Genomic DNA, 24,317 nt, shown 5'->3' with positions numbered 1-24,317 from the left:
CCTCCCCTGCTGCATTCCCCATCTACTACTGCAATTTAATCTTTTCTATCCATCCATCTCCATTCCCAGCCCTCCCCTCAACCCCTTCCACCCCAGATACCTCATCTTCACCCATCACACTGCTGACCAGTCAAACTTTTCAGAGCTCCTGCATGCCACCCAGACCATGCTCTCTTCTCACAGCTGCCATCGCAAAGGAAGTAAGGAGCCTCAGGTCTCGTCTCACCAGGTTCAGGAACCCTTGAACCATCAGGATCCTGAACCAGTGTGGGTAACTTCAACACCGAACACAACTTATGGACTCACCTTCAAGGACTCCACAACTCATGTCAGAATCAGAATCAGGTTTATTATCATCAGCATGTGACGTGAAAGTTGTTAACTTAGCAGCAGCAGTTCAATGCAATACATAATCTAGCAGAGAGAGAGAAAAAAAAAACAATAATAAATAAACAAATCAATTACATACAATGAATAGATTTTTTAAAGATGTTTAAAGACAGAAATACTGTGTACTAAAAAAGTGAGGTAGTGTCCAAAGCTTCAATGTCCATTTAGGAATTGGATTGCAGAGGGGAAGAAGCTGTTACTGAATTGCTGAGTGTGTGCCTTCAGGCTTTTGTACCTCCTACCTGATGGTAACAGTGAGAAAAGGACATGCCCTGGGTGCTGGAGGTCCTTAATAATGGATGCTGCCTTTCTGAGACACTGCTCCCTAAAGATGTCCTGGGTACTTTGTAGGCTAGTGTCCAAGATGGGGCTGACTAGATTTACAACCTTCCGCAGCTTCTTTTGGTCCTGTGCAGTGGCCCCTCCCCATACCAGACAGTGATACAGCCTGACAGAATGCTCTCCACGGTACAACTATAGAAGTTCTTGAGTGTATTCTCAGCATATTATATTGATTATCATTTTTTTGTATATGCACATGGTTGTTTGCCAGTTTTTGTGTGTAGTTTTTCATAGATTCTAATGTATTTCCTTGTTCTACTGTAAGGAAGTAAATCTCCGGGTAGTATATCGTGATGCACATGTATTTTGACAATGATCTGAACTGAAATGAATTGACTTTATTACTTACATCCCATCTTTATGTTACATTACATCTCTGTCTAAATGTGCAACGTGCAATTTGCCTGACTTGCTGAGTTTCCCCAGCATACTGTTCGTGGCTGCACATTCCAACATCTACAACTTTGGTGTCTCCAAGGTTTATTCTCAAGCTGCTTGAGTGACAAATATTTGCCAGTTTGAGTTTGAGATTTGGTTATGTCACCAACATTTTACAGAACATGCAGACTGGTTAAATCACCAACAGGTGTGGAGTCACCAATGTACAGCATCAACAGAGGCTACAGAGAATTGTAGACTCATTCAGTTCCATCACAGGCAGAACCCACCCCACTATTGAGAATATCATCAAAAATCAAAGCCTCAAGAGGGTGGCAAACATCATTAAGGGCCCCCACTACCCGGGACATGCCTTCTTCTCATTACTGTCATCAGGAAGGTACAGGAGCCTGAAGGCACAGTCAATGTTTCAGGAACAGCTTCTTCCCCTCTGTCATCAGATTTCTCTACAGCCCATGAATCTGTGAACAGTATTCCTCTTTTCCATTATTTATTTATTGTTATTGTAAATTACAGTAATTATTTTAATGTCTAACACTATACTGCTGCCACAAAACAAATTCATGAAATATAAGTGATAATAAACCTAATTCTGATTCTGATTCAGTAGTATAAAGATGGCTGGTTATAGATCACCTGAATGCTCATGTTATTAGATGACCAGCACACCATTAGCACCTGCCAACTCTCAGTAACAAGTCTGTCCTCTCCACACCCTGAAATGCTTGATGAGTTCATGGAAGAGTTGGAGCTTTCCTTAAAACTGGGATTTCTAGCAGCCAGATCAGATAAGTTCCCAAGTTTAGTTTCACTCTGTCAACTTCCTAAGATACAAGTATTTCAACATTATTAAAGCCCATTATTTTTAAGACCATAAGATATAGGAGCAGAGTTAGGCCACTTGGCCCATCGAGCCTGTTCCACCCTTTCCGCATGGCTGATCCATTTTCCCTCTCTGCCCTAACATCCTGTTGACTCCCCACATTCCTTCATGCCCTGACCAATCAAGAATCTATCTGCCAACAAAAGAAACATAGAAAACCTACAGCACAATACAGGCCCTTCGGCCCACAATGCTGTGCCCAACATCTCCTTACTTTAGGAAGTACCTAGGGTTACCCATGGCCCTCTATTTTTCTAAGCTCCATGTACATTTCTAAACTCCAAATATGTGTGGTCTTGGCCTCCAAAGCTGCCTGTGACAATGAACTCTACAGATTCACCACCCTCTTGCTAAACAAACCTGTAAATCCTGAAGATCGTTATAGCTGGAGTTGGTAACGGGGACAAGTTCCCACTACCTATTGAATTCTCCCAGTGGTGTGTACCTCAAAAAACCTGTGACAACTAAGTCCAGCTCCTGGCCTTCACACGTGGCTGAGCTACTAAGCCCAGCGGAACAAGGAGAAGGGGCAAAGGCAGGTTACTGGCACCTTAAAACCTGACACTTTGGGCAGATGGGGCTCGTCAGCCGGTTGGCAGCTCATCCAGTAGGAGGAAAACTCTGATCTCAACCCTCCGCTACCTTGCGGCTCTACCTGCTCATGGGGGAGGCTTCAGGAGTAAACCTCAAGGGACAAGTATGGAGCTGGAGTCCCTAAGGCAGTGCTACGTTGAGTTCTACACTGACTGGTAACTCCTGCGACGCTGCTAGTGCCAAACTATATTGGTCTCTGCCGTTCCTTTGGGGTCATCTGATGCGTGGAGAGGAGGGTGGGCTTGCTCTCCATGTTCTGCCCAGGCTTTTGTATCCAGACAACATCCAAGGTTGACCCCGACCAACAGAGGCCTCTAATGCCAAGCATCCAGCCTATTAATACCAGCTGCTGCCATCCCTGTTACTGAGAAGCACTCGCAGTGCAGGTTGGAAGCCACGATGAGCTTCTGTCTCAGCACAATCTTCCTTTTATAAAGGTCTTTGGCATAAAAGGTGCTGCAAGTGGTGTGTCCTGCCACTTAACTCCATTTCAAAATGACAATAAAGATTGGGAATTATTTGTCGGTGGTTCATATAGCAGTGCTAGCGCCCCAGGTTCAGTTCCCCTACTGTCTGTAAGGAGGGGCAGATGACAGTCATTTTAGCTCGAGAGGCTTCATCTGAGTTTTAATATAGAGGACAGATGCTCAATATAAGGAGTTGGGGGGTGGGGGGAGAGAAGAGATGACAAGACATTGAATCCTGGAATCACATTAATCAAACACACACAAAAATGCTGGTGGAACGCAGCAGGCCAGGCAGCATCTATAAGGAGAAGCACTGTCGACGTTTCGGGCCGAGACCCTTCGTCAGGACTGACCTCTACCTGGCCAAGGCACAACGACAACTCTCTGATACTTCCTCTTATTTACCCCTCGATCATGACCCCACTAAGGAGCACCAGGCCACCGTCTCCTATACCATCACCAACCTCATCAGCTCTGGGGACCTCCCAAAACCCAGGTATCACATTCATGAACCTACTTTAAACCCTCTCAAGTTTCGGCCCCTATCCTTTCTGAGGGGCCAAAATCAACTCACAGTATTCCAAGTGAAGCCTTTCTCATGCTTTATAAAGTCTCAACATTACATGCTTGCTTTTATATTCTAGTCCTCTTGAAATGAATGCTAACATTGCAGTTGCCTTCCTCACCACTGACTTGACCTGCAAGTTAACCTTTAGGGAATCCTGCATGAGGACTCCCATCCCTTTGCACCTCAGATTCCTGAATGGACTTTGAAACTTTGGACATTACCTCACTTTTTTTTAGTATTTCTGCTTTTGCACATTTTTAAATAATCTATTCAATACGTGTAATTTACTTATTTATTAATTATGTTTTATTTTATTACTTTTTTTCTGTCTCTGCTAGAATATGCATTGCATTGAACTGCTGCTACAAAGTTAACAAATTTCATGTCATATGCTGATGATAATAAACCTGATTTTGATTATGACCTCCGTTTTTGTATTTTCTCTCCATTAGAAAACAGTCAACCCTTTCATTTCTTCTATCAAAGTGCATGGCCGTACACGTCCCGACACTGTATTCCACCTGCATTTTCTTTGCCCATTCTCCTAATGTCTTAAGTCCTTCTGAAGCCTTTCTACTTCCTCAAAACTACCTCCCCCTCACCTCTCTTCATACCATTTGCAAACTTTGCAACAAACCATCAATTCCATCATCCAAATCACTGACATATAACGTAAAAGAATCAGTCCCAGTACAGACCCCTGTGGAACACCACTAGTCACTGGCAGCCAGCCAGAAAAGGCTCTATATATTCCCACTCTTTGCCTCCTGCCTTCTTAAAGAAGTGGAGTGACATCTTTCTAACCACTGAGGTCAGACTAACCAGCTTATACTTTTTTCTGCCTCTCTCCCTTCTCAAAGAGTGACATTTGCATTTTTCCAGTCTTCCAGAACCATTCAAGAATCTAGTGATTTTTGAAAAATTATTACTAATGCCTCCAAGATCTCTTCAGCCACCTCTTTCAGAAACTCTGGGGTGTCCACCATCTTGCCCAGGTGACTTCAGACCTTTCAGTTTTCCAACAGCCTTCTCCCTAATTATGGCAATTTTACACACTTCTTGACATCTGGAACGTCCACCATAATGCTAGTGTCTTCCAAAGTGACGATTGATGTAAAATACTTATCCAGTTCCTCCGCTATTTCATTGTCCCCCATTACTACCTCTCCAGCCTCACTTTCCAGCTGTCAGATATCCATTCTCAACTCTCCTTTACACTTCATTCTTCTGCCTTCTTTCCAAAGCCTTTGACACCTTGACTAATCAAGAACCTATCAACCTCCACTTAAATATGCCCAATGAATTGACCTCCACAGCTGTCTGAGGCAATGAATTCCACAGATTCATCACCCTCTGGCTCAGAGAAATTCCTCCATATCTCTATTCTAAAGTGCAATTCTTGTTTTCTGAGACTGTGCCCTCTGTTCCTAGACATTCCCACTTTAGGAATATCCTCTCCACACCCACTCTATCCAGGCCATTCAGTATTCAATAGGCTTCACTGAGACTCTCCCCTCCCCTCTCCTCCCCTCCCCTCCATTCTTTTAAACCAGTGAATACAGGATTAGCGACTGGAAGCATGGATGCGGTCAATGAAGTCCAAGGGATACAGCTTGGAAAGCTGTTGAGTTACCAGGTAGGCAACTTCGGGTTGGGAACTGGACCTTTAACCCCTACACTTCATTAGCCAAGCCTGGCCAGTCCTCCTCATCATTCTTCTAAAGCTGGGGTTCACAACCTTTTTTATGCTATGAACCCCTACAATTAATTGAGAGGTCTGTGGACCCCAGGCTGAGAATCCTTGTTCTAAAGGGATGTCCTGTTCTGAGGCAGTGCCCTCTGCTCCTGGACTTTCCCGCAGTTGGGGACATCCCCTCCACTCCCAGTGTGTGGTTAAAGAAAATTAACAAAATTATACTAATATGGTAGTTAATTTACATTAACAAGGACTTAATATACAGTACATATAATTAAATAGCTTATAAACCAGTTACAGGCAGGAGTAAGTTAATAGGTTAATTGATCATTGCAAATTGCCCTGAGATTAAGCTAGGGTTAAATAGGTGAGTTGCTGGGCAGGGCGGTCTCATTGGCCCAGGAGATCCTGATCCAGGCTCTGTCTCCAAGTACATTAAGTTTATCAGGCATAATGAATAAACTAGTAGGTGTGGTTTTAAAATCAGTGAACATGTAGTAAGTCTCCATTCACCACACTTCTATAGTGCAGTGTTCAGGCACGATAAGGCACAGTTCGAATTCACGTGACAGCACCCCACTGAATTTCTTTTTCCACAAGTGTCATTGCTGGGCCCTCAGTGGGAGACTGGACAGGTCAGAAGAGGTCAGGTCAGGGTTTGCATTGTTCGGGAGCGCAAGTTCAGGGCACACATCTGACCGAGTGCCAGTGCAACTTTTCCACGGTACACTTTAGGGGTAGTTTAAAAGAGGAGGGGGTATCGAACTTATCCTACCCCACCCAGAGGGTGGAGGATGCTGGCGGCAGAAGGGGAAACCAAGTGTACTGGCGGGTGTCCTTTTCATAGTCAGCGCACAGCAGCACTGACATTTGCAAACAATACCAAAGGATTGTCAAAAGGATGGGTGTTCACAGAGGGGTTTAGGGCCACAGTTGGTGGTGCGAGGAAAGAATGAGTATGGGAGGCGTTGGGGAGCAAAGGGAGGGGGCTGCAGGGGAGGACCAAAAGCCTCTTTTAACTCAACCAAGGAAAGGACAACTGAAAATAAAACAAGGGTCGAATAATCCAGAGACGTTTTCAAACTGCTTCAATTAAAGGATTAAGGGACTACCACCTTTCAAAGCAATTTCTGAAGAATTATGGATTTCAAGTGAAATAAAACACATAAATGTCACACGCTCTTTGAAAGGGTGACCGGGTGCATTCTGTGTTTCGTGGGAACGCCGGCTAAACTTTGGTATCTGGCGTGCAAAATCCATAGTGACAACTGTCAATGTTGCTGCGAGCATTAAGAGACCTGCGAGAATTCTTCCCACCAAAACTGTGCGGCTAAGAAGATTCCTTTTGAAGGCACTTTGTCCTTCCCCCCGCCGTAACTTGAGCGAGGCAACAATGGCCCAAACTTTCTGCTTGCACACACAGTGTGATTCCTCGCTCCTTCGATATGCTGTCGGATTATTTGGGAGTCAGTTCAACACACTGCTCCCTATGAAGGATGAGGCACCTGTGAGCAAGGCAGCCAGAACAAAGCAATGGTAAACCAAATTTATTCTGTGAACATTCATACTCAGAGAGCAAAAATAAAAGGAAAAAAATAGAAGAGATAGAAGTCTTAAAACAACTTAATTCCTTTTTATCATAACTTCCATCAGAAATTTAAAATATTTTTAAAAAGGAGTCTGTTGAGTACATGTATAAGGAAAGGTTTAGTCAAAGTAAATTATCAGTACCAATGTGCCACCATAGAGATTTGTTAGGCCACAGAGGAACCTGAGCCAATAGGACCAGCGTTAAGTGGCCAGCACTTATGAGGAATGTTTGACGGCTCTGGGCCTGCACTCACTGGAATTCAGAAGTATGAGGAGGGATTTCATTGAGATCTATCAAATGTGGAAAGGCCTCAATAGACTGACTGTTTCCTATGGCAGGGGAGCCTAAGACCAGAGGACACAGCCTTAGAATTGAGGAACATCCAGTTAGAACGGAGATGAGGAGGAATTTCTTTAGCCAGAGAGTGGTGAATCTGTGGAATTCCTTTCTACAAGCGGGTATGGAGGCCAAGTCATTGGGTACATTTAAGGCAGATATCCTTGATGAGTCAGGGCATAAAGGGATACTCGGAGAAGGCAGGAGGTTGGTGCCGAGAGGGAAAATGGATCAGCCATGATAAAATGGCAGAGCAGACTCGATGGGCCAAATGGCCTAACTCTGCTCCTATGTCTTACAGTCTAAGTGGACATCTTGGTCAGAAGCAGATTCATTCTCACTGACATGTGCCCTGGAACTTGTTTTGCAGCAATGCTACAGTGAAAAACATAAAAATTCCTATAAGTTACAATAAGGAATATTAAAAGTAAATAATAGTGAGTAAAGATAGCCATGGAGTTCAGCCAAAGGGCTGTTTCTATGCAGTTTTAGTCAACGGCCTCATGACTCAACACTTGTTAAAGACTGATCTCAGTGCCAGAGGTGTTGTTTCGCAGAGGTCACGATTTAATTGTACAAATAGAAATTCATTAAGAAACCTGCTCTAACCTTTTCTGACTTTGTGGTTTAACTCACTTAGCATCATTTATGCATTTCAATAGCAACTCTCATGGGGGAGGAACTATAACAGCAAGGCTTGAGGAAGCATCCTACTGATAATTTACTTAGTAACTCATGCATTTTAAATTTTAACCACACCTTCACAGTCCCTGGAAGTTTCCTTCCGATTTCATTTTTACCTCATGATTATAATCTACACAATTCAGTTGAAATGCTTTAGGATATCACAGTGTTCAAAAGCAAATTTGGTTTTCATTAAAACAAAAAGCTCGGCGTAATGTCCTCAATGGATGCAGGTTCCAATATTGATTTCAGTTAAACATCCATGCTGTAAATAGCCTGAGCAGAACTCAATTGTTGGACTTTAATAATCTTCATAAATAAAACAATCTTTAGGCATTTACTTTGACAGTGATTGTTCTGAATTTTAGAGTTAAGGAGGGAGCAGAGAGGCGACTTGTGAATGGGAGAACTGCTTTAAATGCTTTATACAATAATCGTCTGTCAAAATTTAAATGCACCAATCAAGTATAAAAATGCTCCCCACTTTAAATTATTGTGTTCATTTGGCAATTTTATATGCAAGAACGAAATGGGAAGTGGAAATGACTTTATGTCAAAATGTTACATCAAAGTTCAAAGTAAATTTATTATCAAAGTACATATGCTGTATGTTACCACATACCACCCTGAGATTCATTTTCTTGCAGGCATTCACAGTGGAGCATAGAAATACAACCGAATCAATGAAAAACTACCGATATACAAGACAAACTGAGCAAATACTAAAAATAATAATAAATCATACTATGGAACATGAACAGGGTATATGCATTATCCCAGTAGTAATTATCTACAACTGGCATCATTCCAAAGTTCTACAGAATAGCATTAAACAATAAGGCCTACACAGCAATGTCTCTGTATATCTCCAGAAAGCCACAACACTAAACACCACTAGAATAGTCTGAAAGTTCCCAGCAATTGAGAAATGAGTGTGTTTGGCCATACCCATACCTGAGGTTTTACCAGCTTGAGCTGAGAAAAGATGAAAATACAATAACAGTACCGAGAACATGAGTTGTACAGTCACTGAAAGCGAGTCCATTGGTTGTGTTCACTGAGCTGAAAGAAGTTTGGCTCATCATCTGGATGGTTGAAGGGTATTGACTGATTCCTGGGCCTGACACTGTGGGACTGAAGGCTCCTGTACCTCCTTCCTGATTTAAATTTACTGTATTTTTCTCAGTTCAAAGCCAGCTGTAAACAGAGTGCAAAGGCATAAACATAGATGTCTCTAATTTCTCCCCCTCTGCTTTCTCTCTTTTTCCATTCCTCACTTTGGCTCCTCTCTTACCCCTTTCTTCCCCTCATCTGCCCATTACCTCCATCCCTTTCTCCCATAGTCCATTCTCCTCTCCTATCAGATTTTTTCTTCTTCAGCCCTTTATCTTTTCCACCTATCACCTCCCAGCTTCTCACTTTATCCCCCCTCCCTCCCCCACTCGCCTGGGGGAAGGAGAAGGCAGTGGGCCATGGGAGACAGGGGGTGGGGGGGGGGGGGGGGAAGATGACCAGAAGTTAGAGAATCCAATGTTCATGTCATCAGGGTATAGGTCACTCAGATGGAACACAAGATATTGCTCTTCCAAACTGAGAGTGGCCTCATCGTGACAGAGGAGGAGGTCATGGATCGACACGTTGGAATGGGAAGTTGGAATGAAACGGGTGGCCAATGGGAAACCCTACCTTTTATGGTGGATGCAGCAAACATGTTCAATGAAGCGATCCCTCGACCTACATTGGGCCGTCACACCGGGAATATCAGATATAATAGATGATCCCAACAGACTTGCAGATGAGGTGTCTGTTTTTAGGGCTTGAAAGGTGCAAGGACAAAAAGAGCAAGAGCTCACCTTCATTGCACAAGAGATCTGTTCAAGAGCAGTAAAGAAGCTGTCCTTGAGCATTGTTACATATGCTTTCAACGTTTTTTTTATCTTCTTCCTTTGGGATGTGAGGGGAGAGAAGAGACAATTGACCGGGAAGGGAGGGGCCTTTCATTATGTTGGCTGCTTTCCCAAAGCAGTGGGAAAAGGCTGCAGGAAGTGGAGTACTTATTCTGACCTTCTCTTAACTTATGCCTTGTGATCTTTTATTAAGTCAATAGCTGGTTTCCATTAGAGACTGGGCCACAACCACAACTCTCTGCACGTTCTTGCAGTCCTGGGGGCAGAGGAGGTTGGCGCCAGGCTGTGACACATCCAGATAGGATCCTTTCTGTGGTACATCTATGAAAATTGATGAGGGTTATGCCGAATATCCTCAGCCATCTGTGGACTGAGAGGTGCTGGTGCACACAGGACCATAAGACGTTGGAGCAGAATTAGGCCACCTGGCCCATTGAGTTGGCTCCGCCATTCCATCGTGGCTGATTTATTATTTCTCTCACCCCCATTCTCCTGCCTTCTCCCCGTAACCACTGATGCCCTCACGAACTAAGAAACTATCAACCTTCGCTTTAAGTATACTCAATGATTTGGCCTCCACAGCAATCTATGGCAATGAATTCCAAAGATTCACCACACTCTGACTAAAGAAATCCCTTCTCTTCTCTGTCCTAAATGGATATCTCTCTATTCTGAGGCTGTGCTGTCTGGTCCTAGACTTCCCCACTATAGGAAACATCCTTTCCACATCCACTCTGTTTAAGCCTTTCAATATTTGATAGGTTTCAATGAAATCCCTCCTCATTCTTCTGAACTCCAGCAAGTACAGTTCTCATACAGCACCATCAAACAGTCCTCATACATTAAAATCTTCATTCCCTGAATCATTGCCATGAAACTCCCCTGGTCTCTCTCCAATGGCAACACATCTTTTCTTGCATAAAGAGCCCAATGCTGGTCACAATACTCCGCATGGTCGGACCAATGCCTTATAAATCTCAGCATCACATACTTGCTCCGATATTCTAGTCCTCTCAATGCTAATATTGCATTTGCCTTCCTTACCAGCAACTCAACCAGCAAATTAACCTTTAGGGAATCCTGCACGAGGGCTCCCAGGTCCCTTTGCACTTCTGAATTTTCTCCCCATTTAATTCCTTCTAGCAAAGTGCATGACCATACAAGTGGTGACGAATCGGCACATGGGAGGGAGATTGAAAATGTGTCTGAGTGGTGCCACAATGACAACCTCTCACTCAATGTCAGCAAGACCAGGGAGCAGATTACTGAGTTCAGGAGGAGGAAATCGGAGGTCCATGAGCCAGTACTCACGGAGTGATCAAAGATGGAGAGGGACAGCAACTTTAAACTCTTATTACTTCAGAGTATCGATCCTCAGCCCAGCACGTCAGTGCAATTACAAAGAATGCACAGCCACCTCTACTTCCTTAGAAGTTTGTGAAGATTCAGGATGACGTGTAATACTTTGACAAACTTCCATAGATGTGGTGGAAACGACATTGACTGGTTGCACCACAGCCTGGTATGGAAACACCAATGCCCTTGAATGGAAAATCCTACAAAAAGTACTGGATATAGCCCAGTCCATCACAGGTAAAGCCCTCCTCTGTTGCAGGAAAGCAGCTTCCATCATCAAGAACTCTCCACCACCCAGTTCATGCTCTCTTCTCACTGCTGCCACCCCTCAACCATCAAGCTCTTGAATCAGAATGGGACAACTCCACTTGCCTTGTCATTGAATTGTTCCCACAACCTACGGACTCACTTAGGGACTCTTCATCTCATGTTCTCGATATTACTTGCTTATTTATTTTTATTATTTCTCTCTTCTACTTTCACAGTGAGTTGTCTTTTGTTTTTACAGTTGGTTGTTTGTCCTGTTGGGCGAGGTCTTTCCTTGATTCTGTCACGGTGCTTGGATTTACTGAGTATGCCCACAAGAAAAACAATCTCAGGATTGTATATGGTGACATATATGTACTTTGAACTTTCTTATGCTTTTTAAAGTTGCCTTCTGTTGGTATTTAAAAGCATCTCAATCCTCAAATTGTCCACTATATTTTCGTTATTTTTGTATGCCTTCTTATTTGCGTGCATCATGTGGTTGCATTAAGACAAGCTAACAGTTTCCAGCAGAACACTACAGAAGCAGATGTGTTTTTTTTCCCCCCACATCTCCTCCAATCTTATTCTTTACATTCTGTGTTCTCAATGCGGCCCCTCCTACATCAGTGAGGCAAGGCACGGATTAGGTAATGGGTTTACTGAGCACCTGGACTCCAAGAGCTTCAGATTCCCAGCCATAAGTCATGGGAGCAGAATTAGGCCATTCAGCCCATCAAGTCTGCTCCATCATTCTATCATGGCTGATTTATTACCCCGCTCAACCCCGTTCTCCCCGTAACCATCGACACCCTTACTAATCAATACCTATGCACCTCATTGTTAGATATACCCAATGACTTGGCCTCCACAGCCACCCATAGCAATGAATTTCACAGATTCACCACCCTCTTGCTAAAGAAATACCGCCTCACCTCTGACTGTAGGGGCATCCTTGTATTCAGAGGACGTTGCTCTCAGAGGACACATCCTCTCCACACTCTTCATTCCCTTTCGTTCCCAGAATCGTTCTCATAAATCTCCTCTGGACCCCCTCCAAAGACAGCACATCCTTCCTTAAGTAAGGGGTCCAAAATAGCTCACAATACTCCGTGCGGTCTGACCAATGCCTTATAAAGCCTCAGCATCACATCCTTCCTTTTAACCCCCCCCCCCCCCCCCCACTGCCGTTCCCACATTGATGTCCGCTCTTGGCCAAATGCGAACTAAAGCATCTCGTATCTTATTCAGAGATACTGGCCCTCCTGGCTCATTGAGCCCGCGCCACCCAATTATGCTTAAGTGAACAACTAACCTACTGACCCGTACATGTTTGGAATTGGGGAAGAAACCCACTCAGTCACCGGGAGACTGTATAACCACTTTACAGAAAGCTGTGGGAGCCAAACCTGGGTGGCTGGCGCTGTAACAGTGTTATGCAAACTGCTGCACTATATCGGCTGTACCTAACTATTTTCTGCCTGGATAGTCTACACCCAATGGCACTGGGTGTCATGAAGGCAGGACACTCTAATTTTGCATAACCTGCTGCTCTCCCTGTTTTACTCCCCTCCTGATCTCCTCACATGCACCACAGGCCCAGCACCCTGTTTCTTTCCTCCATCCTCTCCATCGACCGATCACCTACAAACTCTTCCCAATGTCCACCCTCCCCCACTGGTTCCATCTGTCCATCACCCACAAACTCCTCCCAATGTCCCCCTTCCCCCACTGGTTCCATCTGTCCATCACCCACAAACTCCTCCCACTGAGCCCCCCATCCCCCATCGTTCCCATCTGCCCTCCTCGCCTCCCACATTTGGTTCCATGCTCAACCTTCCTCACCTCTCAGATTCCACCATCCGCAAACCTTTGTCACCTCCCAGGCGGCCATGATTGCCACGCCCCTTCTCCATCTGCCTATCACCCCTCCCCGCTTAGATCCACCTATTGCCCCACCACTTCCCCCATCATCTCCTTACGCTGAACATCTCTCCTCTATATTTAAATTCAGATTTCCCTCCACAAATGTTGCCCGAGTTCCGCCAGCAGTTCGCTTTCTGATTTTGTAATATCTGGTTCATTTATAAATCACCATTACTGAGCCTAATTCAATTACTGGAATTCAATTTCCCTGGTAGCAAGGGTGGGATTTGAACCACTTCTGTGAACCCTGGCTGTGAGTCCAGTTCTTAAACCATTACGCTATCAGTTTGCACTTGCATCCAGCTGTGTGACACACAAACTTAACACCTTCTGGCAGCTGTGAATATCACATCAACTTAATCCTGTTGGCAGAAGAATGATGAGACTGAGTCCACCCCATCTTAGAAAGCACAGGATTTTATCCTCCACCGATCTTGGCTGGAGACAAAACTATCCCCAATATTCTTTTGGAAAACTTTAACTAAAACTTTAGAGGAAGAGGACTACACCCTCCTTAAAATATCACTCAGTTAAACTGGATGGAAAGGCTGTCAGCAACAGTACAAACATTTTAGCTGACGAAGAAGAAAATCCCGTGGAAGAGAAATAAAATTTAGCACAGCACGGTGCATTGCCACAACTTTTTCCAATATAACAAATCTAAGAAGTGCCGGCAGAAGTTGCAAATTTAGAGGACAGCAGAGTTTAAGTGTGTCGAGTGGAATGGATCATCCTCACTGACGAAATCCGAATGCCACTGCTAACCAAGTTTCAGAAATGAACTTTAACTAAGGATGAGGAATATGGTAGGTTCAACTAAAGTTCCTGAAAGACTATCACTGTTTAGAAGTTACAATCTCCCTGCCCAATAAATATTTGCTCCAGCCTCCTGTTTGTGGATATTAATGTCGTGGGTCACCAATAAATATTTATTTAGTATTAGAAGGATTGAGGTGAAGGTATGTTAAGAGTAGAGAAAATATTTGAGAAGCTTTGGAAAAAGAGACTTCAGGTCTTGGATTTCAGAGCCCCTGAAGAAGACAGATAGAAAATTGTAAACATTCACTTTGTACTGAGTTGGCTTTCAAACACAGCCCTATTACTACATCAGCTGATCTTCTTCTCCCACCCCCACCATGAATAAGCTTCTTGTTAAATCCCTCACCATGTCCTTACTAGTGCACCCAGTTGGGTGGGTGGGTGGGCTGTCATTAATAGTCCAAATATTTTACAAGCTCAGTACTTTCAGGAGAAAATTCCGCAGAACAGTAATAAAATATAGCTCAGAACAGTGCACTGCCACTATCTTTTTTCCCCAAAATAACAAATTCAAGAAGTGCTGGCAGAGTTGCAGATTTAGAGGGTCTTATGTCGTTTGTGCACAGATCATCCCCACTAGTGAAATTCCGATGACAGTGGGAACCAAGTTTCAGAAGCAGACTTTAATAGGAGCACACACACAATATGCTGGAGGAACCTCGGAAGATTGAAGGGCCTTAGCCTGAAACGTCAGCTATTTATCCCCCTCCATCAATGCTGCCCGAATTACTGAGATCCCACAGCATCTTGTGTGTGGTGCGTGGCCAAGTGGTTAAGACGTTGGACTAGCGATCTGAAGGTCGTGAGTTTGAGCCCCAGCCAAGGTAGCATGTTGTGTCCCTCAGCAAGGCACATAACCACACACTGCTCCAGTCCACCCAGCTGAAAATGGGTACCGGCAAAATGCTGGAGGTTAACCTCACGAAGACTGGCGTCCTATCCCGTGGGGGTGGAGGGGGGGGGGGGGTAGTCTCGTACTCTCAGTCACAGAAACCGGCCTGATGAGCCTATAAGGCTCAGGGCAGACTTTAACTTCTAACCTGATATCTTGTGTGTGCTGCTCAGGATGTGCAGAATCTCCTGTTTACCAAGAGTGTGTTACATCGTCAGGTAAGCTTGCATAACGGTGATGACTTTCAATCGGCTCCTCAAAGTTTCCTTCTTTGACCAACTCATTGGTGACAAACTCCCCCTCAGCCATCTGTGTCACCTTCCTCCCGCACAAATAGATCCTCTGGCTCAGTACCCGTTACCTTCTGGTAATGAAAGTACTTCCGCATCATTTTTTTTTTAAAAACAACACAGTTTTTTTTAAAAAGAGTACATAAATACAGCTGCTGTTGAAAGGGAGTCCTATAAATGAAGTTCTATATCAACAGAAAGTGTCTTGGCATTATAATGCCAGCTGCTGACACGATTTGTACGCTCATTATGAGCCAAGCTGCCTACAAGATTACAGGACAGTAAAAACAAAAAAAAAATGCTGCAACATTCTGTGGGTCCGGCAGCATCAGTGCAGAGACAAACATAGTAAATACTTGGCTGGTCGACTAGAATTGAGAAGTTAGTACATCCCAGTCCATCACGCGTAAAGCTGTCCCCTGCATTGAGCAAATCTACACAGAGCACTGTCGTATGAAAGCAGCATTCATCATCGAGGACCCCATACCCCCCACTAGCCCGTTCGTGCTTTCTTCTCAGGGAAGGTACAGGAACCTCAGGACTCACACCTCCAGCTTCAGGAAGTTACTCAACCATCAAGCTCTTGAACCAGCGGAATTATCTTTACTCACCCAACCGCACAACTGTTCCCGCAATCTATGGACTCACTTTCAACAACACTTCCTCTCAAGTTTTCGATACTTATTGTCTGTTTATTTATTTATTTATTATTGTTCCTTCTGCCTTTGCACACTTTGTTGTCTTCTGCACACTGGCTGTCTGCCCTGTTGGGTGCAGTCTTAAATTGATTATGTTTCTTGGACCTGCTGGGTATGCTCGCAAGAAGACGAATCTCCGGGTGAAACTTGATAATAAATTTACTTTGAATTTTGAAAAAAAATATTAATTTACCTTCCTTCTCAGTTCTGACAAAATGTGTTTCCACGCCACAAAATCATTACCACATTGGCACCCAAAACAGTCATCACATTTCAAAATAATTAATTCTAATTTCAAGCCTTGGGGGATTCCTGACACTCATCCCACGTCTTGTATTGTTTCTAATATAATTTCCCTGACATTTCTCCGTTGGATATCTTCTGTGCTCTAATTAAATGCAAGAAATCTAACTTTCAATTTCCTGAGTGCAAGTCAAGGAAGAAGCAATCAGTGGAATGGGTGCGTGGGCTTGTAGTATCTAATGCAAGACACCTTATATCCAAAATACCGGGTCATTAGGAACACCAGTACACCTGCTCATTAATGCAAATATCCACTCAGACTCAATGCATAAAAGCATGCAGAGACAGGCTAAAGCCCCAAGTTGTTATTCAGAGCAAACCTCAGAATGGGGAAGAAATCTGATGTAAGTGACTTTGACCGTGGAATGATTGCGGGTGCCGGACTGGGTAGTTTAAATACCTCAGAAACTGCTGACCTGCTGGGATTTTCACGCACAACAGTCTCTAGAGTTTACAGAGAATGGTGCACGAAACAAAAAACATCCAGTGAGCGACAGTTTTGTGGGGGGGGGAAGCTCCTTCTTAATGAGGGAGGGAGGTCAGAGGAGAACGGCCAGACGGGTTCAAACTCGCAGGAAGGTGTGCGGAAGAGCATCTCTGAATGCACACCACATCAAACCTACAACAGACAACAACACACACAAAATGCTGGTTGAACACAGCAGGCCAGCAGCATCTATAGGGAGAAGCGCTGTCGACGTTTTGGGCCGAGACCCTTCGTCAGGACTAACCGAAAGGAAAGATAGTAAGAGATTTGAAAGTAGTGCGGGGAGGGGAAAATGCAAAATGATAGGAGAAGACCGGAGGGGGTGGGATGAAGCTAAGAGCTGGAAAGGTGATTGGCGAAAGTGATACAGAGCTGGAGAAAGGAAAGGATCATGGGACGGGAGGCCTCAGGAGAAAGGTGGTGGGAGGGAGCACCAGAGGGAGATGGAGAACAGGCAAACAACTAAATACGTCAGGGATGGGGTAAGAAGGGGAGGAGGGACATTAACGGAAGTTAGAGAAGTCAATGTTCATGCCATCAGGTTGGAGGCTACCCAGCAACAGCAACGGTGCTGCTTGCGCGTGGGGGGGTGGGGGGCAGGCGTCTTTGGGGTTCTTGCATCTTTTTTCTGTCATTCGTTCTTTGGGATTTTTTTTTCTTCTGTTTCGAGAATATCTGCAGAGAGTAAGAATTTCAGGCTGTGTTAAATGGAACTATTGAACATGCACTCAATGGCCACAAGAGGTACTTAATAAAGTGGCAATTGAGTGCATTATTTACAAACTGGAAATGCTGCAAATCCTCAGCAGATTGGGTGCAGAACAAGTAACCGTGGTAGAGTTTCATGCCAAAGCCCAGAACTACATCAGGGAATAAACTTAACGATTTTCCAGCTTGGCAGCATAATTCTTAGTGAAAAGGAACGCTGGCGTACAGTTTTACAATAACGAGAACATTTTACAAAAAAGGCGGCAGACAGAGCAAGGAAACATACAATACATAATCACTGATGACCACACTTGTTTAGACATGCACTCCGACTCACAGGGAAGGGAAACACCATTGCAACACACACACACACAAAATGCTGGAGGAAATCAGCAGGTCAGGCAGCAGCTAAACAGTTGACATTTCGAGCCAAGACCCTTCACCAGGACTAAAATGGAAGGGGGAAGATGCTGAAAAGGGAAACACCATTAATGTGCGTTGCTACCTCAGTGCAACTTGATGTGTGGTGTGTTAACATGAATCCAGTTTCTGCATGTATCGAAAAAGTAAATTCAGGCACCGTGAAAGATTTGCCCATGGATAATACCTGACTTAAAACAAATTCTTCCCCAGTTCACTTGTTCTGCACTGTAGTATGACACAAGCATCCCAGGTGCACATTTTTAAAGGCTGATTTGACAAATTATCACTGCTTCTAACAGGTGCTGATCATGTCAACTTGCTGAAGTGCTTTTTCATCCTAAAATAAATAGCAGCAAAGGTGACAACATTAATGAACAAAATCCCCAGCGTACACTGACAGAAGCCCATGTCCCTTCCTTTTGCAGTTCAAAGTAAACTTATCAGCAAAGTACGTATATGTCACCATATACTACCCTGAGATTCATTTTCTTGAGGGATGTCAGTCAAAGTTTAAAGTTCAAAGTTATGTTTACTATCAGAGAACATACATGTCACCACATAAAACGCTGAAATTCCTTATTTCTGCAAGCATACTCAGCAAATTTATAGAACAGTAACTGCAAACAGGATCAATGAACAACAACCTGTGCAAATGCAAATATAGATAAGTAGCAATAAATAATGAGAGCATGAAATAACAAGAATAAGAGCCCTTAATGTGAGATCGTTGGTTGTGGGAACACCAAAAATAAAATACAAATAGTTCACAAAGAAACACGACATAATCAATGAAAATCTACACACTGACAAAAACTGACAAACTACTTGCAAATATAAAAAGAAATAAATAAATTATTAATAAATAATATCGAGAACATGAGTTGTAGAGTTCTTGAAAGCGAGTTCATAGGTTGTGGAATTGGTTCAGCGTTGAGGTGAGTGAAGTTATCCACGGCAGTCCAGCAGCCTGATGGTTGAAGGTAATAATTGTTCCTGAACCTGGCGGTGAGGGACCCTGGTCTCCGCTGTACCTCCTGCTCAACGGCAGCAGTGAGAAGAGAGCATGGCCTGGATGGTGATCGATGGGCTTGACTCCACAATGTAAATAGCCCTTTGAGCCTGTAGTCCTGTTCTGTTAGTTCATGGTTTAACCTATGGCTTGTCAACTTTCTCCACTAAGTTCAAAAGCAAAGACAGACCCCAACTTCGCACTGCTCTAGGTGCTCAGACATCGAGTAGAAGGTGCAGAACTGCTGGAAAACTCAGCTTGGATGTAAATTCTTTGTCAATTTTGCAAAGAAGGACCATTAAAAAAGTATAGATAAAGGAAAAAAAATTATTTAATTTAGAAATACCATGTAGAACGGGCCCTTCCAGTCCAACTAGACATACCCAGCAACTCACAGATTTAACACTGGCCTAGAAAATTTACTATGACCAATTAACTTACGTCTTTGGACTTAGGAAGGAAACCGGAGCACCCTGAGGAAACCCATGCAGTTCATGTGGAGAATGTGCAAACTCCTTACAGGTAGTGCTGGAATTGAATTCTGAACTCCAGAGAGTCCGAGCTGTGAACATACCGACATCCAAAACAAATCTTGTGAAAATAATTGCTGGCTACCAGAGCTACTCAAATTCCTATTGCCAGCTGAAAGAGATTTAAAAGTCTGCCCCAAGATTTAAAACTCCTTCAGATAAAATAAACCAGGTGTTCCGAATAACGCAGGCTTTGTACCGCACTCAGTTGGAAAGCTCTCGCCTCTGTGGACTGGAAACTTTCCCATTTTCGGGTTGGTAAAGTAGCTAGTTATCTGTCACCTAGGAAGTCAGGCCACACCCATTATCTCTAACAAAAGTAGTATTGCCTAGCAACGTGATTCTATTCACTCACAAGTTAGACTTCAGAATAGAATGCTCAGTTGTGTATATATGAACACACAATCTAAACTATCCATTCTTTTATTGGCCTCAACCATCTAACCCATTGAGCTCCTCTGGCATTTTGTGCCTGTAACTTCATTCATATGAACCCTTGTCTTCCAACTGCATGAGCTCCGTTAATCAACAACATCACGAAGATGTTTAACCTTAGGTTCAATCTCTGGAGCTTCCTATGTTCCTACTTCCAAAACCCTAACATTCAACGCTTACAGAATTGGGTAATGTTATAAGCAACACACACAAAATGCCAGGGAACTCAGGCAGGTCAGGCAGCATCTATGGAAAACAGTAAGCGGCGACATTTCGGGCCCCAGTAAAAAGGTGGAGGTGAGGGGAAGGAGGCCAGTTGGAAGATGATAGGTGAAGCCAGGTGGATGGGGAAGGTCAAGAAGAAAGAATCTGATTGGAGAGGACAGTGGACAATAGGAGAAAGGGAAGGAGGAGAGGACCCAGGTGGAGTAATAGGTAGGTGCAAAGTGAAAGGTCAAATTGGGGAATAGTGGAAAGTTGGGGGGGGGGGGGGGGGGAATAAAATTTTTTCACCAGAAGAAGAAATTGATATTCATACCATCAGGAAGGTATTGCTCCTCCACCTTGAGAGTGGCCTTATCTTGGCACAAGGAGGCCATGGATCGATGCATCAGAAAGGGAATGGGATTAAGAATTTAAATATTTGGCCACCACAAAGTCCTGCTTGTGGCGTACGAGTACTGTTATATTCAATCTCGATTATTTAAATAAAAGGGCAGGAATTTCACCATCTGCAATTGCACATCAACCTTACTGGGAAATATGTCGCACTGCTAAATCATCTTCAGGCCCACATCCAGAGCTCCCTCCCATTAGCACATTCATCAACGCAGACATCGATGCACTGTGAGAAATGGTTGGGGGGAGCTGAATCAGACTGTTCTGCATATCCCACGCTAAATAAAAGTTGTTTACACTGAACCTCTGAACCCTCTCCTTGCTCATGGTCGGGGATCTCACTGCTTTACTATGAAAGGAACAGATGGAGTGAACAGCTAGCTCCCTTTTCCCAAGCTAATCTACTACCAAGAGCACTCTTTTTAAAAAGAGTGGGGAGAAGTTTAGGGGAGATGTTGAAGGTAAATGTTTTTTTTAAAATACAGGGAGCAGTAGGCGCCTGGACCACACTGTCAGGGATGCTGGTAGAGGCTAACATAAGACCCTGGAGCAGAATTAGGCCATTTGGCCCATCAAGTCTGCTCTGCCATTTGAACACGGCTGATCCATCTCCCTCTCAACCCCATTCTCCTTCCTTCTCTCCGTAATCTTTCACACTCAGACTACTCAGGAGTCTATCAACCTCCACTTCAAGTACACTCAGTGACCTGACCCTCACAGCCACCTGTGGCAATGAATTCCACAGATCTACTACCCTCTGACTAAAGGAATTCCTCATCTCCGTTCTAAACGGACATCCTTGTAAACCAAGGTTGTGTCCTCTGGTCCTAGACTCCTCCCACCATAGGAAACATCCTCACCCCATCCACTCTATCGAGGCCTTTCAACATTCAGGTTTCAATGAAATCCCCTCCACCACCCCCACCCCTCATTTTTTCTAAATTCCTGCGAGTACAGGCCCAGGGCCATCAAACGTTCCTCATATGACAAGCCTTTCAATCCTGGAATCATTTTTGTGAACCTCCTTTGAACCCTCTCCAATGTCAGCACACCTTTTCTTAGAAAAGGAGCCCAAAATTTCTCACAATACTCAGTGAGGCCTTACCAGTGCCTTACAGAACCTCAGCATCACATCCTCGTTTCGATAGTCTAGTCCAGGGGTCGGCAACGTTTACCACTGAAAGAGCCAATATGGACCCATTTCCCACAGAAAAGAAAACACTGGGAGCCACAAAATGAAATAACACTGCATACAACGGGTTTTTTTTGCCTTTATGCTATGTATAAACAAACTATAATGTGTTGCATTTATGAAATTGATGAACTCCTGCAGAGAAAACGAAATTACATTTCTGCATGCAACAAAAACATTTTGAACTCCGAAAAAAAGACGTTGAGTTGAAGGTTACTACATAGGTAGCCTACCTTGGATCGAAGAATTAAAAGAATGCGCGCACTGGCGGGTGTCAGGCATTGGCAGTTGTGATGTATATTAATAGCGATAAAAAACACGTTGTAGCGGTGTGCTACACGCAGCACTAAAATAAAGACACTGCAGTCAAAGGTAACTTTATTCGAACTAAACAGCCTTGCTTTAAAGCCTCCCTCAACCCGTCCCCGTGGGCGCGGATGCTCCAAAAGACAAGTACTCACAAACCCCCGTAGGCTATCTCCCTTAGTCGGAACGGTGGCTAATTGTGAGCTGGTTCGGATGTGCCAGGAAACGGTGTCTCCGCAAAGTTTTCATATTGTACAAGATCACCATAATCTTCAAATTTCGAATTACATTTCAAAAGCTAACAAACCACGGGGAGCCGCATCACAGAGATCAAAGAGCCGCATGTGGCTCTGGAGCCGCAGGTTGCCGACCTCTGGTCTAGTCCTTTCAAACTGAATGCTAACGTTCCATTTGCCTTCTTCACCACACACTCAACCGGCAAGGGAATCCTGAAAGAGGACTCCCAAATCACCTTGTACATCAGATCTTTGAACTTTCTCCCCATTTAAAGAACAGTTTACACTTTTATTTCTTTTGCCAAAGTGCTTGATCGTAGACTGGCTGTGTACGACCATACAACATGTTAGGGATATTTGAGAGACTCTTCAATGGGCCCATGGATGGAAGGAAAATGGAGGTTTACAGGCTGCATAGGACAGAAGGTAGAGTAGGTTAAAAGATTGGTGCAGCATGCTCTGAAGGGCCTGTACTGTTCAATCTTCTCAACTGTTCTCAACTCATTTTACGGGACACAGGCATCACTGCCAGGTGCAACGCCTACTGTCCCTCTCTAACGTAGCCACTTAATATGGGAATATACCATAGCGCAAGCCTCCCTCTCCACTGCCTCAGCCAGGTGCCAGGGTGTCATAAAGTTTGAGAAGGTCAAAGACACTTTTTAGTTGTTACCCTTGCTACAAGAAATTAAAATGTAAAGAAAGGCCTCAGAAACACTGTAAAATGCAAGATGCAAACTCCATTTCTTCCTGAGACATTCCTTACCATTAAAAATGAACAGGCTCACTGTTTCCAAGCCAGGTCTCTTCCTGGCATGGGCCCAGTGGGCAGAAATCTTGGAATGGTGGGATGTCCAAGGCTGCAACCCAATCAGGAAGCTGCTGGTCATTAGCTGTGTGGATGTTCCAGACATGGATATTAAATAAATAACAGGATAATACCCCAGGGCACAGCATAGACATATTACTTACATTAAAACTAAGTCCATGCGTTCACATTTTATAAATCCAACAGCAGACAGACACTGAGCAAGTTTTACGACCGGGAAGTGTGACAAGGATTTCACGTGTCTGAAGCAGCCCAAGCCATAGTCATAGTCATAGAATGCTACACCACAGAAACAAACCTTTTGGCCCGTCTAGTCTGTGACAAACTATTATTTTGCCTAGTCCCATTGAACTGCACCAGGACCATAGCTTCCATCGCCCCTCCCATCCATGTACTCACCCAAGCTTCATTTAATGTTAAAAATCAAACCCCCGCATGCACCACTTGTGATGGCAGCTTATTCCAAGCTCTCACCACCCTCTGAGTGAAGAAGTTCCTCCTCATGTCCCCCTTAACCATTTCACCTTTCACCCTTTACCCATGACCTCTAGTTCTGGTCATGCCCAACCTCAGTGGAAAAAGCCTGCTTGCATTTACCCTACCTATACCCCTCATAATTCTGTTTCAGAGGGAGTGATTGGTCTTCAAAAAAAAGGTACCCCTTTGAAGATCTCAGTTCAAATCCCTCCATGAGCAAGTGTCTGAACACCAATGTATCTTTCCACTGCATGCATTTGACCAAATCTGGTCATCTTCCCCTCTTTAACCTGCTAGCCCAGCCTCAAAAATCTCAGAGTAGTTCAGTGTTACATTAGTGCAAAACTGTTCATTTCCCTTTAAGGAACATACCCACCATCGCGAGTATGTGTAGCAAGTGACAAGGTCGATTCTACGTTGACGCAAGAGATTCTGCAGCTGTTGGAAATCTTGAGCAACAAACACACACGCAAAACGTCGGAGTTACTCAGCAAGTCAGCATCAATGGCGGGAAATGAAGAGTCGGTGTTTTGAGCCACGACCTTTCCACGGGGCTGGAAGGAAGAGAGCAGAATCCAGAATAAAAGAAGCAGTGGCAGGGGCGTGGCGCACAGGCTGACAGGTAAAAGCTGAGTCCAAGTGAGACAGGAAAGGTCGTCAGGTGGAAAATGGAAGATGAA

At 44.1% G+C, this 24,317-nt stretch overlaps 1 protein-coding gene across 5 annotated transcripts in view; it reads right to left on the bottom strand.

The window, feature by feature from the left end:
* Window positions 1–24,317, bottom strand: part of slc45a3 (solute carrier family 45 member 3) — a 176,276-nt gene that overhangs the window by 114,550 nt on the left and 37,409 nt on the right. For 3 of the 5 annotated variants that reach the window (XM_059950125.1, XM_059950122.1, XM_059950128.1), the window contains exon 2: window positions 307–414. The exons of 1 other annotated variant lie outside the window; for it this stretch is intronic. The gene's annotated coding sequence lies outside the window, so the exon portion shown is untranslated. Of the gene's footprint in view, window positions 1–306; window positions 415–24,013; window positions 24,192–24,317 lie in introns of all 5 variants that reach the window. One more of the 5 variants, XM_059950127.1, reaches the window with a different exon arrangement.

This window comes from Hypanus sabinus, chromosome 25 (genome assembly GCF_030144855.1).
Source record: "Hypanus sabinus isolate sHypSab1 chromosome 25, sHypSab1.hap1, whole genome shotgun sequence".
Taxonomy (NCBI): Eukaryota; Metazoa; Chordata; class Chondrichthyes; order Myliobatiformes; family Dasyatidae; genus Hypanus; species Hypanus sabinus.
Note: the sequence above shows the minus strand (reverse complement) of the source record. Positions and strands in the feature narration are given on the sequence as shown.